The 20468-nt window shown below is 36.6% G+C and overlaps 1 pseudogene; it reads right to left on the bottom strand.

Moving 5' to 3' along the window:
* Window positions 1–16162: 16162 nt before the first annotated feature.
* Window positions 16163–18054, bottom strand: LOC112614042 (annotated as a pseudogene).
* Between the last annotated feature and the right edge of the window lie 2414 nt (window positions 18055–20468).

Raw genomic sequence — 20468 nt, 5'->3', positions numbered from 1 at the left:
AAAAAAAGAATAACAAAATTCTATGACTTAAACTCAATAAAACTAATTTTTATTCACTACAAAGTAACAGTAATCAAGCCTGTGGTGGTAGCACAGGAATAGATTCATATAGAACAATGAAATAGGAAGTTTCAGTACTAAACATGCATTTATGGTAATGGAATTTTAACAAAGGTGCCAAGAAACTTCTGAGGAAAGAAAAGTCTTTTCAACAAAATATACTGGAAAATTGGATATTGGCCTGCAAAATACTGACACTGGACTCCTATCTCAAACACTTCAAAAAACAAAAAACAAGCCAACCAACCAACAAACAAAAGTTAAAAAGATCATACACTTAAATGTAAGTGCTGAAACTAAAAAATTCTTAGGAGGAATATTAAAGTTTTACAACCTTGCATTAGGCAATGATATTTTAGATTTTACACCAAAGGACAATCAAAAAGAGACAACTATACTTCACCAAATTTAAAATGTTTTATTCTTCAAACACCATGAAAATATAAAAATGGAAGTCACTGAATGAGAGAAATCATCGTACCTGACACTTCAATATGGGATTTTTAGTCTTCAGAATTGAGTACATGTTTGTTTCTAAAGCCACTCAGCATGTGGTAATCTGGTAATGTGGTATGGCAGCCCCAGCAAACTGATAGTCTATTAGAACAAACATAGGATGTCCCCTACAGTGTAGCTGAGATGACCACAGAATTGAATCACATCAATCTTCACCAGCACAGAAAGGCTGTACCATTGTGGGAAACAGCCTCCCTTATGGAATATTATGAAGACAGGTGAGGGCACAGGTTCTGATCTGGCAGGGTTATGATAATATGTTTATAAGATTAAAGGTTATAGACAAATGTTAGAACAGCCCAAACCCCTCTCTTTTCTGTATAAACCACCCAATTTAGAGTGATGGTTAAGATTGGAGGTTTGCAAGAGTAGTGGAGCTGCCTGCTACATGGAATACTTGGGGCAAGTTGTGAAAACAATAAAAACAGCAACAACATGCAAAGATACTTCTGGCCTATTGTAAAGTAAAAACAATGCAAAAGTGTTTTCTCTGATATTTCTAGAAGTATGTGAACAGGGACTTTGCACCTAGCCAAGTTGCCACTGGGGACTAATGGAGGCCAAGTTCCTTAGGGAACTATCGGCCACTAAATTGGCAAAAATATAGGACAGAGCCCAGGGGAGTTTCTATACTCGGGTTTGGGCCCTGGGCTCACTCTGGTATCTCAGGTCCTCTTCTATAATGACCCTTCTTGTGCTCACTCTCATGCTTGCCCAGCAGTGACCATGGTTGGTGATGTGGCACAACTGTCTTTTGTCCAAGGAGATGTAGTTGGACCTATCAACAGCGTTTCACTGATCTCCTGCATGGAATTCTGCAAATAGAGGACCCAGCAAATTGATTGAGAGGTGTTAGTGGCCTGCTTGGCTGTTCCCACAAGGAGATACTCTGATTAAAGTTCTGCATTCTAGATCGGGCACAGAGGAGCATCTCCATGAACCTCCAGCCAGGGCAAAAACCACATGACAGCTTGAGATCTCAGAACGAAATCTGAGTAAACACACTTAATCCTCAACACTCACCTTCTCATCCTGCCAGCCATGACCTGGAGTATGAACACAGTAGATTTCCAGCACCTAACAACCTGCTCCTTCCCAGGAAGAGCCTCACCTCACCTTCTGCTCCCCACCCTACACACATATATGGTGATGAGGAGAGGGTATGAAGTTGTCCAGATGGGATTTCAAGTGAGGACTGGCCTGGAAAGGGCTACCCTGTGGTTACTTTGGGATACCTCTTGCCAAATGGCCTGAAGCATGGAGGTTGGGGGATTGAGAGCTGAGCCAATGAGCCAAATTCTGCATCTTTAGAAAAGGCTCTCACTAAAGCAAGAGCTTTGAAAAGTTGGGATACAGCAGAACATCTTGCTCTCTTGACAGTCTCTGGATAAGTTTGATAGGAGACTGCCTTCAGAAATGTGAGTGCCTGGTTACCAAAGTTCTAAGTTCTGTTGGGGTCTTTCACCAAAGAAGTGAGGTCACTTCTTCAAGGTTTCATCATTCTTTTACTAAGACCTACCCCAAGTCTTCTCTGGGATGCTGACTGCTCATCTTCCTTCACCATGTTATTTTATTACCTGCACACATTTATGCAAACACAGACCCCTCTCCCCCAGACTCTGAGAAGACTCAGTGAAGCCAGGACCACAGGTTGAGGAGAGCTAGGTCAGAACCTCCTTTTAATAAATTTACCAGTTATGCCATCCTAGATATGTCATTGTTTTTCTGGGGGCTCCACAGTCTCCCAAACTGCACGATGGAGATCATGCTAGTTACCCAGTTCTAAGAGAACTCATCAGGAGTTACCTAATTCTAAGGGAACTCATCAGGGGTATGTGAAATAATACAGTGATCGTGAGTTGGTATCACATGTAGTTAATGTATAAACACAGAGATGGGAGAATTACATGGGGTGGGACAACTCAAACATGCCTGGGTTTTATCAGCTGCATGTTGGGAAGTTGCTTCCCCTCCTGGTCTCATTTCCCAAGATCCACCATAAGGGAGTTGAAATTAAATAAAATTTCAATAATGTCATCCTGAAGCAATAAACTTTCCAATGTCTTCTCATTCTATTTAGAATCAGATCCATCTGTCTCACCTTGGTCTCTGTGGTGAGCGGCCTCCAGGATGGTTCACGAAGATCGCCATTTCCAAGTATACACACACTTGTGTAACCAGTAAGCGGTAAGTTACTCACCTCTAGGCAAAATAATACAACTGAACATATGGAATGTCACTTCCAAGATTTAATTGCTAAAATATTGTCATTTACCTCTTACTTTCTCTCTCTCTGGTACCCTTATTTCCTTCCTTCGTTTCCCCACCCCACTGTGGCATATACTTTGCTCTGGAGAAGCAAGCTACAATGATGTGAGCTTCTCTACTTACAGGCTTGTATGACAAAGAATGGAGGGAATACCTTGACCAACAGAAAGGAACCCAGGCCTGACTCCAAACTGAATGATGCCACAACTAACCACTGTGAGTTTTAGAAGCCCATCCTTCCCCAGTTAAGCAATAGTTGAGACCACAGCTCATGAGAAACCTTGAGGCACACACCCTAACTAGATTTTCTGGGGAGTTAGTATAAAAGACTCAGGAAGTATACTGTAGGTGAATGAGGCTTTGGGACAATCAACAAATGACCCAAAGCTTCCTCTGTCATAGGATTGAGAATCTGACTAAAACTTCATTGAGTCAAAAAAGCTATTACATCTAAACGAAAACAGTGAAGCATGCCATTTGACATTGAATTGCATCAACATGACACGTTAGCCTACCTCCTCTTTTTAATACATATTTAGAGAGGACAGAAAAATAAATGTGAATAACATACATAAAATAATTTAGTAAATGAAGAATGGTATGAACAAATAGAAATGTGAGGAAGCAGAGTGGTTAGTACGTAGTAGCCCTGCAATGTGTTAGGAATTATTCTAAGGCAATTACACACGGACTTAATACCTGAAATGTGTAACACAGAAATTCATGAAAACTGACAAACTAAGCCATTTACAATCCTGTTAGGTAAAATTAAGACCATCACAGAAATAAAATGTTTTGGTATACAGTAACTAAATGAACACAAACATGCTAAATAACTTTATTAAAGTTTGACTAATTAGGTAGAGACAAATGGGTAGCATTTTTCACCAGTGAAGAGAAGATACACATTATATTCCAGTACCAGAGGTGAAAAAAATAAATGGCAAAGTATAGGCCTAACAATGTCATGATGATAGCAGAAATTCAAGAGGTCACTATTTTCTAGGCAACTAAAAGGACACTAGAAACGATAAATTGTAACCAACAAGTACTACCTAGCCATACACAAATTCCCCTTGTCTCTTTGAATTAATTTATAGAATAAGTAGAAATCCAAACATATTCTTTTGTAAATTCAGGAACATGCTATAAAGGAAGCAGAGTGATTAAAGCCAAAGGACCTAAATTCAGGTAAATAATTTTATCAATATTAACTTAATGTTATAGAAAAATAGTAATTCTGGCTGTATCTAGATCAGTTCTGTTCACTGGCGTGAAGTATGTATTTTCAGAAATGTGCAAAAAACAAATTTTTAAGTATCAAAAGAAACCTACTGTTTACAAATTACTATTACCACATGGTATATTTGAGAGGAATATTCTGAACGAAGAAACAGGGTATCTCATAAGATGCTGTTGTATGCTACACAATGTCTATTGAAATATTTTACTCGTGTACATTGTGGATATTTGTGCTTTTAGGAAAAAATGCTATATATTATTAAATATTTTAATATAGACAACTAAAAAGTCCTGAAGAAGTTACAAGAAACTTTAAGCTGCTGAATGGAATTAAAGGAAAGTATAAGAACTTCACAGGAGCAGAAGTAAATCAACAGAATGACCCAGAGTAGTCAAACTAAGAAAAAAATGCTCCCTTCAGATACTGACTGATCACAAGGATGTCAAATCTATGTGTGTTGTCCATCTTGTTCCCAGGGAAAATGGAAGAAACACTGGAAATAATATGACTACAGACACCCCAAATATAGTATCTCCCAAAAGTGAGAACCAAAGGAAAAACTGAGTGACATAATAAGGAAGAAATGTCTGAAGAAAAAATATGCAACAGCTTTGCAAATTGGAATTATATTTAAAATGCTTAAATTAATACAATGAAGAGTAGACAATCAATATTTATTTTTGTGGAAGGAACAAGAAACTAAAGTTTAAAAGCCAAATTTGAACAACAGCCCAATAGAATATGAATAATACAAAATTAAGTTACTAGACAATGTATAGGTTCACCACTAAATTAAACAGAGATAAGAGGACCAGCGAACTAGAATGTTGAGCAGAATGAATATAGCAAAATACAGTAGAAATAAAATCTCATAAAATTTTAATTTTAATTAAAGTCTAGAATGAGATGCAAAACATGCCTAATTGTTTCACTAGAACAATGAGTATGAATTGGCTGCAGCAAATAAGGCCAGTCAGATCCAAGGATTGGATAAACAGAATCTTTCCCTCCATGGGAGTAGCTAAAAAAATGCATTGCAAAGGGCATGGATAGAGAGAGGAATGAATTATTCCCACTATTGCAATCGGGATCATTATGCCTTTACTTGCATAACTGTTCCAAGTCAAGTAACTAGTCTATTAAGAGACTGGGATGGGACTCAGGGTCAACTCTGCCTGACTCCAAAGCCCATGAACTCCATGGGCCCTTGAGGTTCTGCAGAGTGCCACTTCTGCAACAGAAGTAGGATTCCTTAGACATTCTCATCCATCTATTATGCTTCAATATTGGGAATAATCTCCTTTGTACAATGCTTCTGAAGCAACTTGGAAGGTCTTAAAATAATTTGAGAAAGTGTCTAAGGGCTGAGTTTAGGAAATCAAGGTCCAACATTATTCATTTCTTTTTTTTTTTGAGACAGAGATTTTGCTCTTGTTGCCCAGGCTGGAGTGCAATGGTGCCATCTCGGCTCACCGCAACCTCCGCTTCCTGGGTTCAAGCAATTCTCCTGCTTCAGCCTCCCAAGTAGCTGAGATTACAGGCATGTGCCACCACGCCTGGCTAATTTTGTATTTTTAGTAGAGACAGGGTTTCTCCATGTTGGTCAGGCTGGTCTCCAACTCCCGACCTCAGGTGATCCGCCCACCTCGGCCTCCCAAAGTGCTGGGATTACAGGTGTGAGCCACTGCCCCCAGCCTATTCATTTCTTATCATCAGAAAAATTGGAAAACACATAAGAACACACTCCACATGTTTGCAAATTCTCACGTTTGCAAATTCTTTTCATTTTAGTATTTTCAGGTTATTTATGCTTTCAACACAGATTAAATCAAATTACTGTGCATGAAATAACCTCTTATTCTAAAAGCAAGTGACATAAAAAATAGATTTATAGGGAGACATTTCCTCCTGCTGCAATTTCCAAGACTCCAAATGCAGGAGTGGTCATAGGGCAAATACCTGTAGCACACATGGAAATCACACACAGCTAATGCATCCCTCACCCTGAAACAGTGGGTCTCACCCCTGGCTCCACATTACAATCACATGCGGAGACCCTACAATTCCCAAAACCCAAATTGCAACAGACCAATAAAATCAAAATCCCTGGAGTACGGCCCAGGCATCAGTATTATTTAAAGTTCTCCGGGTGATTACAGAGCCAAAGCCCCCAAAGTACCGCTTTAAGCCAAATTTTTTTGATGTACTAGTTGCAAATTGTCTCTTGAATGAATGTAAAATGTTTACTCCTGAGTTGCAGGCTTTTAGTCATACCTGTATTATCTACTCAACTTTTGCAGGAACTGACCTTTGCTACTCCTTTTGTTCCTGATTAACATGCTCCACGTGTACTGAGTGCATACTATGCCCAGGGTCCTGTGCTAGGTGTCCTGGCTTTCAGAGCATCACTATGGGAAAAAGACTTTGCTGGGAAAAAGTTTCATCCCAAAAAATCAAAACCATGCCACTTACCAAATGAAGGCAAAAATGGAAAGACCCAAGAGGTGTCCATAAGATTAGGACATTGATACTTCAGAATATTCAAACCCATCTGCTAATGCCATGAGATTGTGTACCACTTCATGACAAAAGGAAACACTGCCAATATTCTGAGATAGTGAGTTAGGATTTTGGTGCAATATGTAATGTTTAATTTTTATCGATACACAACATGCATACAGAAACATTCATGTAAAGCTTTATGGATAACAGAGAATTTACATAACTGAGGAATAGAACCAGCTTTACTCCTGCCCAGAAAATAAATTTCTCCCTCCCTCCCTGTCCAAAGGTAAACAAGATCCTGAGGTAACATTGTAAATGAACACTGTACATTTATACAAATGCTATTAAAGACATAAAAATAAAATAGCATATAGACTTGTCACCCAGCTTCAACTACTAATCATGGACCACTTCTGCTTCATCTATACTTCAACCCTTTCCCTACCCCAACTCACTTAATTTTTTTGAGTTTTTTTTTTTTTTGTGAAGATGTACATACATTGCGAGGCATAAACTTTAACTGTACATTTTAGACAAATAAATAGACCCGTATAAACTTCACCCCTTCAAAGCACTATTTTCATCCTCAGAAAATACACTTGTCTTTTGTCCCAGGTAATTTTTTTTTTCTCAAGCAGAGATTATCTCTGCGTTGATTTCTTTCACCATAGCATTATTTTGCCTGAAATAATAAAATATATAAATACATGAAGTACAATTTGTGTCCAACTTTTCTCTCATTGAGCAGGTTTATGAATTTTACCCAGGATGTGTGCTTGGCTTTTCATATTCCTGAGCTGTATTTTGTTCTAAAAGCTATACAATTAGTTCATTTTCTTATTGATGGACATTTTGGTTGTTTCCTGTTTGGGGCTATTATGACTAAAAGATATATAAATATTCTTGTGCAAATATATATTTTATATTTCATTCCTTATTTACATTAGACTTCTTTGCTTTTTTTAGTGGTTGCTGCAGGGAATACAATATGGATCTTTAATATATCAACCAAATCTACTTTTAGAGTTAATACTATGCTGTCTTAAATATAAAACATGAAAAGTTTTATATTTATATACTACAGAATAGTTCCATTTATCTTCTTATTCCATGTCTTATAAATTTTACAACTAAAAATTATAAATTCTACAATATAGTGTTATAATTTGCTTCAAACGGTCACCAGTCTAAGAAATTAAGAAAAAAGGTATTAATATTAGATGGTAGATACTTAAAATATGCAAATAAACTTTTCTTTTCTTTTCTTTTTTTTTTTTGAGATGGAGTTCTGCTCTTGTTGCTCAGGCTGGAATGCAATGGCATGACCTTGGCTCACAGCAACCTCTGCCTACCAGGTTCAAGCAATTCTCCTGCCTCAGCCTCCTGAGTAGCTGGGATTACAAGTGCCCGCCACCACACCCAGCTAATTTTTGTATTTTTAGTAGAGATGGGGTTTCACCATGTTGGCCAGACTGGTCTCGAACTCCTGACCTCAGGTGATCCACCTGCCTCAGCCTCCCAAAGTGCTGGGATTACGGGCATGTACCACTGCAGCTGGCCCAAATACACTCTTTAGAGTTTAAATTTTTCCTGAAATTTTTTAATTTCTCAGGGAATCTTCCCTACAGTAATTATTACTGTGATGTTCTAGTGTTGATTTATTTTGCATTATCCAACTACATTGATTTGTATTTTGAATACTGTAAGATTTCCTTCTTTCCTTATTATATTTAATCTCTTTTAGTAGAGATGTGTGAATATTGCTTTATTATCTAGGCCATAATACAAAGCTATCATTACTTATTGCTCATATTGTTGGAGCTTGGACCATTGGGAGGTCTTTCAGGTTGGCTCCCTTTGAAAAGTCCCCATCAATTTTATTAAGCATTTTCTTCTTTGTGGCTTTACAAGATACTATAGCTCAACTTGTGTTTTCCAACTTCAGCCCTAGAATTATCAATTTTTACATGTAGCCTTGGTTCCTTTTAATGAATGGTGTTTAGCAACCTAGATTGTATACCTAGGTGTGTTCATTGATACTAGATGTCACTGCTTCTTGGCCCTCAAGAGTGGAGAATGCTATCTATCTCTGAATCATCTATCTATCTATCTATCTATCTATCTATCTATCTATCTATCTATCATCTATCTATCTATCCTTCCATTCATCCATCCTTCCAGATATCTTAGACATGCTTCATCTATCTTATCTATTATCTATCTATCTATCTATCTATCTATCTATCTATCTATCTATCTGTCTATCTATCTATCCGTCTGTCTGTCTGTCTTTATATCTATTAATCCATCCATCCACCCATCCATCCATCCATCTAGATACATTAGTCATGGGTTCATCCTGACATTTCCAACTTTGGACTAGGACCACAAGATTCATTCTAGCATTCACCCTTTAAATTTTGTGAACTACATTGAGAAACAGTCTCCATATTTTATGTAATAACATGTAAAATAGTTTCAGAATTGCTAATTCATATCCTTGTGGGAAAATAAAATATTACTCAGTAGAATACAGTGTTTGTGTAGTCTTATAGCATTCAATCAAAATACTGTTTTTTCAAAGTGACTTAGATCCAGACCTTTTATCCCCATCCTCTTCAGTAGGATTATGTCTATAGGTAGATGACAGATAATTTGTTTTTAGACAGAGTCTCACTCTGTCACCCAGGCTGGAGTGCAGTGGCACAAACTTGGCTCACTGCCACCTTCATCTCCTGGGTTCAAGCAATTTTCCTGCCTCAGCCACCTAAGTAGCTAGGATTACAGCTGCATGCCACCACACCCAGCTAATTTTTGTATTTTCAGTAAGATGAAGTATCACCATGTTGGCCAGGCTGGTCTCAAACTCCTGACCTCAAATGATCCTGCCGCCTCAGCCTCCCAAAGTGCTGGGATTACAAGTGTGAGCCACCACGCTCGACCAGATGACAGATAATTTGTAATACAATGAGACTCATTTGTCACTGTCTGCATTACGTCTGAATTTCCCCAACATCCTGGTTAATTTTTTAAAATTTGCATTGAGTAAAATTTACTCTTTGTCGTGTACAGTTTATTGGGTTTTGACAATTGTGTAATAACATATCTATTTCCACAGTACCACAGTAAACTGTTTAGTCATCCTGCAAATTTTTTCTTGCTGCCCCTTTGTAATCAATGCCTGTCCTCCTCCCTTTCTTTGGCAACCACTAATAATTTTCCATCCCTCTAATCTTTTATGCAATGTCATAAAGTAGAATCATATAATATACAGCCTTGTTGATCTGACAGCCTCAATTTAGATAAATGTATTTAAGGTTCATACATGTAGTAGTGGAGATCGACAGTTTGTTCCTTTCTGTTAACAACAAAATTTTTTTTTGTATAGACATATCAGAGTTTATAATCCATTTACTTACTGAGGGACATACATTTATTTCTAGCTTTTTGCAAATATGAATATAGTGGCAACAAATATCCACAAACAGGTTTTAATCACTAGCTTTCAGTTTTGTATAATAAATGCCTAGGGTTGGGACCTCTGGTTCACACAATAAATATATGACTAACTTATAAAAAATGGTTAAACTATTTTCCAAAGTTACTATGTCATTCTGCATTCCTAATTTGAGTAGCTCCAAATCCTAATCAGCACTTGGTATTCACATTAAATTTTTTTTTTTTTTTTTTTACCATTCTCATAGGTGTGTGATATTTCACTGTGGCTTGGCTTCATTTTTTAAAGAATTGAGGGTGGTTCCAAGATGGCCGAATAGGAACAGCTCTAGTATACAGCTCCCAGCCATTACATAATGATAAAGGGATCAATTCATCAGGAAGAGCTAACTATCCTAAATATATATGCACCCAATACAGGAGCACCCAGATTCATAAAGCATATCCTTAGAGACTTACAAAGAGACTTAGACTCCCATACAATAATAATGGGAGACTTTAACACCCCACTGTCAATATCAGATAGATCAATGAGACAGAAAGTAAACAAGGATATCCAGGAATTGAACTCAACTCTGCACCAAGTGGACCTAATAGACATCTACAGAACTCTCCACCCCAAATCAACAGAATACACATTCTTCTCAGCACCACATCACACTTATTCCAAAATTGACCACATAGTTGGAAGTAAAGCACTCCTCAGCAAATGTAAAAGAACAGAAATTATAACAAACTGTCTCTCAGACAATAGTGCAATCAAACTAGAACTCAGGACTAAGAAACTCAATCAAAACTGCTCAACTACATGGAAACTGAACAACCTGCTCCTGAATGACTACTGGGAACATAACGAAATGAAGGCAGAAGTAAAGATGTTCTTGGAAACAAATGAGAACAAAGACACAACATACCAGAATCTCTGGGACACATTTAAAGCAGTGTGTAGAGAGAAATTTATAGCACTAAATGCCCACAAGAGAAAGTAGGAAAGATATAAAATTGACACCCTAACATCACAATTGAAAGAACGAGAGAAGCAAGAGCAAACACATTCAAAAGCTAGCAGAAGGCAAGAAATAACTAAGATCAGAGCAGAACTGAAGGAGATAGAGACACAAAAAGCCTTCAAAAAATGAATGAATCCAGGAGCTGGTTTTTTGAAACGATCAACAAAATTGATAGACCGTCAGCAAGACTAATAAAGAAGAAAAGATAAAAGAATCAAATAGCGCAATAAAAAATGATAAAGGGGATATCACCGACCCCAAGAAACACAAACTACCATCAGAGAATACTATAAACACTTCTATGCAAATAAACTAGAAAATCTAGAGGAAATGGATAAATTCCTGGACACATACACCCTCCCAAGACTAAACCAGGAAGAAGTTGATTCCCTGAATAGATCAATAACGGGCTCTGAAATTGAGGCAATATTTAATAGCCTACCAACAAAAACAAGTCCAGGACCAGACGGATTCACAGCCGAATTCTACCAGAGGTACAAGGAGGAGTTGGTACCATTCCTTCTGAAACTATTCAAATGAATAGAAAAAGAGGGAATCCTCTCTAACTCATTTTATGAGGCCAGCATCATCCTGATACCAAAGCCTGGCAGAGACACAACAAAAAAAGAGAATTTTAGACTAAGATCCCTGGTGAATATTGATGCAAAAATCCTCAATAAAATACTGGCGAACTGAATCCAGCAGCACATCAAAAAGCTTATCCATCATGATCAAGTGGGCTTCATCCCTGGGATGCAAGGCTGGTTCAACATACGAAAATCAATAAACATAATCCAGCATATAAACAGAACCAAAGACAAAAACCACATGATTATTTCTGCATCAATAGATGCAGAAAAGGCCTTTGACAAAATTCAACAGCCCTTCATGCTAAAAACTCTCAATACATTCAGTATTGATGGAACGTATCTCAAAATAATAAGAGGTATTTATGACAAACCCACAGCCAACATCATACTGAATGGGCAAAAACTGGAAAAATTCTCTTTGAAAACTGGCACAAGACAGGGATGCCCTCTCTCACCACTCCTATTCAACACAGTGTTGGAAGCTCTGGCCAGGGCAATCAGGCAGGAGAAAGAAATAAAGGGTATTCAGTTAGGAAAAGAGGAAGTCAAATTGTCCCTGTTTGCAGATGACATGATTGTGTATTTAGAAAACTCCATTGTCTCAGCCCAAAATCTCCTTAAGGTGATAAGCAACTTCACAAAGTCTCAGGATACAAAATCAATGTGCAAAAATCACAAGCACTCTTATATACCAATAACAGACAAACAGAGAGCCAAATCATGAGTGACCTCCCATTCACAATTGCTTCAAAGAGAATAAAATACCTAGGAATCCAACTTACAAGGGATGTGAAGGACCTCTTGAAGGAGAACTACAAACCACGGCTCAATGAAATAAAAGAGGACACAAACAAATGGAAGAACATTCCATGCTCATGGATAGGAAGAATCAATATCGTGAAAATGGCCATACTGCCCAAGGTAATTTATAAATTCAGTGCCATCCCCCTCAAGTGACGAATGACTTTTTCACAGAATTGGAAAAAACTATTTTAAAGTTCATATGGAACCAAAAAAGACCCTGCATTGCCAAAACAATCTTAAGCCAAAAGAACAAAGCTGGAGGCATCACGCTACCTGACTTCAAACTATACTACAAGGCTACGGTAACCAAAACAGCATGGTACTGGTACCAAAAGAGAGATATAGACCAATGGAACAGAACAGAGCCCTCAGAAATAATACCACACATCTACAGCCTACACACATCTTTGACAAACCTGACAAAAACAAGAAATGGGGAAAGGATTCCCTATTTAATAAATGGTGTTGGGAAAACTGGCTAGCCATAAGTAGAAAGCTGAAACTGGATCCCTTCCTTACAACTTATACAAAAATTAATTCAAGATGGATTAGAGACTTAAATGTTAGACCTAAAACCATAAAAACCCTAGAAGAGAACCTAGGCAATACCATTCAGGATATAGGCATGGGCAAAGACTTCATGTCTAAAACATCAAAAGCAATGGCAACAAAAGCCAAAATTGACAAATGGGATCTAATTAAACTAAAGAGCTTCTGCACAGCAAAAGAAATTGCTATCAGAGTGAACAGGCAATCTAGAGAATGGGAGAAAATTTTTGCAATCTACTCATCTGACGAAGGGCTAATACCCAGAATCTACAAATAACTCAAACAAATTTACAAGAAAAAAACAACCCCATCAAAAAGTGGGCAAAGGATATGAACAGACACTTCTCAAAAGAAGACATTTATGCAGCCAACAGACACATGAAAAAATGCTCATCATCACTGGCCATCAGAGAAATGCAAATCAAAATCACAATGAGATACCATTTTACACCAGTTAGAATGGCAATCATTAAAAAGTCATGAAACAACAGGTGCTGGAGAGGATGTAGAGAAATAGGAACACTTTTACACTGTTGGTGGGACTGTAATCTAGTTCAACTATTGTGGAAGACAGTGTGGCGATTCCTCAAGGATCTAGAACTAGAAATACCATATGACCCAGCCATCCCACTACTGGGTATATACCCAAAGGATTATAAATCATACTGCTATAAAGACACATGCAAACATATGTTTATTGCCGCACTATTCACAATAGCAGCATTTGAGAACCAACCCAAATGTCCATCAATGATAGACTGGATTAAGAAAATGTGGCACATATATAACATGGAATACTATGCAGCCATAAAAAGGATGAGTTCATGTCCTTTGTAGGGACATGGATGAAGCTGGAAACCATCATTCTGAGCAAACTATCACAAGGACAAAAAACCAAACACCGCATGTTCTTACTCACAGGTGGGAATTGAACAATGAGAACACTTGGACAGAAGAAGGGGAACATCACACACCACGGCCTGTTGTGGGGTCGGGGGAGGGAGGAGGGATAGCATTAGGAGATATACCTAATGTAAATGATGAGTTAATGGGTGCAGCACACCAACATGGCACATGTATACATATGTAACAAACTTGCACATTGTGCACATGTACCCTAGAACTTAAAGTAGAAAAAAAAAATTCTGCTGAATACAGAATCTTGTGTTGATACTATGTTTTCCTACCTGAATGTAAAAAAATTAATTCCATTGTCATTTGCAAGTATTACTTTTTATGACATATTATACTGCACTTAAATTATTTCTCCTTTTAGGTAATTTGTTGCTTTGTTCTGGCTGTTTTCAAGATTTTTAATTTATCTTTGGCACTACTTTTACTTCAACTAAATGGTCAGAATTTTGTATTGTAACTAAATATATCACTATAGAGTTACTCATGTCTTCAGATTAATTTCTAAGTACCATTAATATTTTTTTGACATGGAGTCTCACTCTGTCACTCAGGCTGGAGTGCAGTGGCATGATCTTGGCTCACTGCAACTTCTGCCTCCCAAGTTCAAGCAATTCTCCTGCCTCAGCCTCCTGAGTAGCTGGGATTACAGATGTGAACCACCACGCCCAGCTAATTTTTGTATTTTTAGTAGAGATGGGGTTTTACCACATTGGTTAGGTTGGTCTCGAACTCCCAACCTTCGGTTATCCACCTGCCTCAGTCTCTCGAAATGCTGGGATTACTGGTGTGAGCCACTGTGCCTGGCCAGCACCATTAAATTTTATGAAAACATTCTTAAAATCTATGATAACATATAACAATATTTTATAAGCTTTCAAATAAGAAAATAATATAATTATTCTTACAGGAAGTATATGAAAGAAAAAAGGATTTGTAAGAGATAGAGTCTGAACTCAGAAGACATTAGATTTGTGAGAGAAAAATTCAGTGTACAATAGAGAAACTAATTTTGCTTTGAGAATTTGTGAGGTTTCTAGTTTGGTGGTAAATCAACAGTTCTCAAATTCCCTGTTGTGATCCATGATTTTCGTCTCCATTTGAAGATAGGTAAACACATGCATTTCTGCCTGTATAGTTCTCTTACACCTTTTTCTTTCTATGTTGATACATCTGTATATTCCATTCAATGTAAGTTAAAGCCAAGAAAAGTCTCTAAGTGTTCACACTGAAAAAGGCATGTGCAAAGAAAAACACTGAATAAAATTTTATAAGCAATGATTCAGGATTGTAAAAGTATGGCTTTTAAGTATACTACCATATAATCTTTATTATAACTGTTATAGTACACCAGTAGCTACAAAAAGCAGGACAGAATATAATATAGTAACTATGAGAATGTTATCAATATTTTTCGAAGTTGAAGTCCTTCGGAAAATTGATATGAAGTATATTTAGGATCTTTCAGATATGAGTTTTCACTTTTCTCTGATATCTGTGAGATTTTTTTTTTTTAACACATCAAATAATATTCAAAGTTACTACTTCATTGTAGTATAAAGGTATGCTGGTATTTCAAATAACTGACCAGTTTTTTTCTACTTAAGGAACAATTGATGTAATAAACTCAGAATATTCTTCTTTTAGTATAGAATAATAATGCCCTAAATATGTACTATATACTTACATGCATTACTGTTTTATGATTGAAACACAAAGAGAGTCTTTAAGATTTTCTTCATGTATTCTACATTTGCCATTAAACTTCCATGAAAATAAATTGATATTAATGATGTTCATCTACTATAGAACAACCTCTCATAGCTCTGATGTAGAAAAAATAGACTATGTTTTTATATAAACACTAGGCATTAAGGTATAACAACTAGTTTGAGAATTGAATTATTGTTTGCTTTATACAAATCTCAAATGTTTTCAATACAAATAAAGTGCTCACTGAATAATTCCTTGTCCAAACATCAATGTTTTTGCTCATTTGAAACACATAACAAAATAAATAACTGCTTTGGCTTTAGAGTAATCCTCCATAATAAATATTCTTATTTAATGTAAAGTCTGGGATCTGTGCTTTAGTCCTTTTTTTGTGTAAGTCCTGACACATTCAGACTTGAGTTTTGATTAAATACTTCCTCCCATTTATTCAGTCTGTAAAGTCTATTTCCCTATAAACTCTATGGTGATTTTTAAGTTCTAAATTTTGGATAAAATTCTTTCCACATTTACCACAACTATAGATATTCTCTAGTATGAATTATCTTATGTCGAGAAAGGGTTGAGCATCGATTAAATAACTTGCCACATTCTTTACATATGTGGGGTTTCTCTCTAGTATGAATTATTTGATGTTGAGTAAGGTGTGAACTATAATTAAAGGCTTTGCCACATTCTTTGCATTTATTGGGTTTTTCCCCAGTATGAATTCTCTGGTGGACAAAAAGACTTGAGGAATGGGAAAAAGATTTACAGTTGTCAAGTTTTTCTCTGGTATGAATTCTCTGATGTTAATTAGGTATGACCTATAGTTAAAGGCTTTGCTGCATTCCTTGCATTTGTAGGGTTTCTCTCCAGTATGAATGCTTCGATGTCAAGTAAGGCATTCTTTGCATTTATAGGGTTTTTCTCCAGTATGAATTCTCTGGTGGATAATAAGACTTGAGGGACGAGAAAAAGATTTGCTACATGATTTACATGTGTAAGTTTTTCTCTGGTATGAATTCTCTGATGTTTAGTTAGGTACGACCTACAGTTAAAGGTTTTGCTGCATTCCTTACATTTGTAGGGCTTCTTTCCCGTATGAATTCTCTTGTGCTGAGTAAGGGCTGAAGACGCTTTAAATGATTTACCACATTCTTTACATTTGTAAGGTTTCTCTCCAGTATGAATTCTCTGATGCACAAGATTTGAAGAATAAGTAAAATATTTGGTACATGCTTTACATTTGTAAAGTTTTTCTCCAGTGTGAATTCTCTGATGTATAGTAAAATGTGAACTAGAATTGAAGGCTTTGCCACATTCTTTACATTTTTATGGTTTCTCTCCAGTATGTATTATTTGATGTTAAGTAAAGTGTGAACGATGGTTAAAGGCTTTGTCACATTCTTTACATTTGTAAGGTTTCTCTTCATTATGGATTATCTTATGGTTTCTTAGACTTGACAATTTACTAAGGATTTTCTCACCATTATTACATCTGTGTGACTTTTCTCCAACATGGATTTTCTGAGGCTGAGTATGTTTTGATGACTGCATAAAAGTTTCTACACACTTGATACATTTGGCAGACTTCTCTTGAATATGGATACTCTGATGGATATGGTTGGTGCATTCATGAAAGACTTTCTCACATATTTTACATTTGTAATGGTTCTGTAGAAAATGAGTTTTCTGATGTCTTCTGGGGCTTATGCCTTGGCTTAATGTTGTATCAGATTTATTGTACTGATTTTTCTCTGCAATACAAATATACTAGTAGAGACCTGCCTAAAGGCTGTCAAAATTTTATCATATGTGTGATGTTTTCCCAAATTATCTATTTCCTGACTTGATTAATCAATGATGAATGAATGAAGACCTTTCTATATCGATCGCAAGCAGAAGGAGATGTTATTTGTTGGTGAAACAAACTTTTAACAAAGGACCCATCAAATTGATCATATTTAGAAATCACTTCTTCATTTTTAAATTTTTTCTTTTCAGAAATATTTGACTGAACATTTACTCCAATTCTATGTTTTAACTGGTTTATAAGATTATTTGAAACGTGGACTAAGTCACTATTCAGATTTTCCAAATTTTCTTTCAAAGAAAAGGTATGTTTCAAAAATTGATGTTGACATTTAGTTGCAGAAACACATGGATTAGAAAAAGCAACTGACATAGATGGAGTTTTTTGTTTTTGACCTCTTATAGCAGAGACGTTTTTGTTACAGGTAGTTGTGCTACATTTTGTATGTCCATCACAACATCTGTTGTGACTGCCATACTTACCCTTACTTTCCCACTCTTTCCTTAAGTGTAAATTCTGAGGGCCACAGCTCCCATATCTATCCAATATCAATTTTTGGAATGATGCTTCTATGCGCTTTTTTCTCAAGAGGCCTTGAGTATCATGAGAAAACATATCTGAAAGATACCAAAAGTTTTAAAAATTCCAATTATTAAATTCAGGTGAAAATACTTTATAAATGTAATATACCAAATTATACCACGTTGAGAACACCATGAGAGTTGAATCAAAAACTTGAGGTCCCTTTGTTTTCTCAATTGATATATGAACTTAAATATATTAGCGTGACTAAAGCCAGTTGAGTTTGCAGCGCCTAGGTGAACACAAAGCCAAGAATGGTCGCATTTAGAAGGAAGAAAATTTGTTGTATTTGTGCACCACAGCACAGTGCAGTTACACAGAAATTTTTCACATTCTGTTTTACCCTCAGCAAAGAAAAAAAAAGGAGCAAAACATATGTCCAAAGTTCTGGGTTATTCTGGGGCTAAAGATTGTTCATTGCTTCCTTTAATATGTGGTGCTGAAGAAAATGGTGATATAGTTGAAATGACATGTTGGGTCAACTGAGAACAAAGATGAATGCTTATTTCCACAACAGAAAGAAAGTAGTGACTATGACACTCACCAAAGGGAGAGATTAAAGGCTCTTAAGAGAAAAAAAGGCAAATCTTTTTAATAGGAAAATACACACAGTAGTCCAGAGAAGACACATCCTGACAACAGTTTGAAGAATTTCCCAGAATGACTAGAGTGGCCTGACGGCTATCAGTTTCCATCTGTAAAAATTCATTCCATAAAAAATGGAATAGGTAGCTGTTTCTTACTTGATCAAAATATCAACAAAACCACAAAACATCAAAGTACTAAAAAACACAGCTAAATCAAAGGACCAAAATGAAAGTGAATCTAAAGAAGTAGAAATCTATTAATTAACATATTAATATCCAAGTGAAGTTAGAGTAGTAGAAATCTATTAACTAATGCTGAGACCAGCCCGGTTGTGGAGACCCTAACCCAGCAGCGCTAGAAGAATTAAAGACACACACACAGAAATACAGAGTGTGGAGTGGGAAATCAGGGGACTCATAGCCTTCAGAGCTGAAGCCCCAAACAGAGTTTGACCCACATATTTATTGACAGCAAGCCAGTGATAAGCATTGTATCTATAGATTATAGATTAACTAAAAGTATTCCTTACAAGAAACAAAGGGATGGGCTCTGGCTAGTTATCTGTAGCAGGAACATGTCCTTAAGGCACAGATTGCTCATGCTATTGTTTGTGGCTTAGGAATACCTTAAGTGGTTTTCCATCCTGGGTGGGCCAGGTATTCCTTGCCCTCATTCCGGTAAATCTACAACCTTCAGTGTGGGTATCATGGCCCTCAAGAACATGTCACAGTGCTGCAGAGATTTTGTTTATGGCGAGTTCTGGGGCCTGTTTATGGCCAGATTTGGGGACCTGTTCCCAACAAACTAATTTTAAATTAATTTAAAATATCTATCTTTGCCTTATAGACAAGTTCTTACACTGTCATCAGGCCAGAGTGCAATCACAGCTCAGTGGAACTTTGAATCCCTGGCCTAAAGAAGTCACCCTCCCTCACTTTCCCAAGTGGCTATGACTACAGGAATGTACCATCACATCTGAATACTTTTAAAATTCTTTGTACAGACAGGATCTTTCTAGGTCACCTAGGTTGGTCAAGAATTCTTGACCTCAAGGAATCCTACAGCCTCAGACTCTCAAAGTGCTGGGATAAAACCAGCAACTATGCCTGGCATTCTCTGTCTTCTTTAAGAAATGAGGACATTATGCCAATAACCATACAAAAGGACAAGGATATATTACATAACGATAAAGGGTTCAATTCAATAAGAATACTTAAATATGCTAAATACCTATGCACCAAACTTTGGAGCACCAAGATTCATAAAACAAGTACTTCTAGTCCTAAGAAAAGAATTAGCCACATAATAACAGTGGTGTACTTCAACACCCCATGGACATCATTATATCACTGAGGCAGAAAATAAACAAAGAAATTTTAGACATCAATTCCACATGACCAACTGGACCTAATAGGCATCTACAGAATAGACCAATTGGGCCTAATAGACATCTACAGAACACTCAACCCATCAACCATAGAACACATAAATCCTTCATATGCACACAGGACACACTTGATGATTGAACCTATATGCTCAGCCAGAAAGCAAGTCTCAATAAATTTAAAAAAATATCAAAATCATACCAACCATACTCTTGGACTAAAATAGAATAAAAACAGAAAACAACAAGCAGATCTCTCAAAACTACAGAAATGCACAGAAATTAAACAACTGGCTTCTCAACAACTTTTGAGTAAACAATAAAATCAAGGAAGAAATCAAAAAGTTCTTTGAAATAAGTGAAAACAGAGAAAACACATACTAAAATCTTTGGGACACAGCTAAAGCTGCATTAAAAGAAGTTTATAACATGAAATGCCTACTTTAAAAGTTAGATCTCAAACTACTGAGGTAAC

This window comes from Theropithecus gelada, chromosome 20, assembly GCF_003255815.1.
Source record: "Theropithecus gelada isolate Dixy chromosome 20, Tgel_1.0, whole genome shotgun sequence".
In the NCBI taxonomy this organism is placed as follows: Eukaryota; Metazoa; Chordata; class Mammalia; order Primates; family Cercopithecidae; genus Theropithecus; species Theropithecus gelada.
The sequence above is the reverse complement of the archived record's forward strand: the minus strand, read 5'-3'. Positions and strand labels throughout refer to the sequence as shown.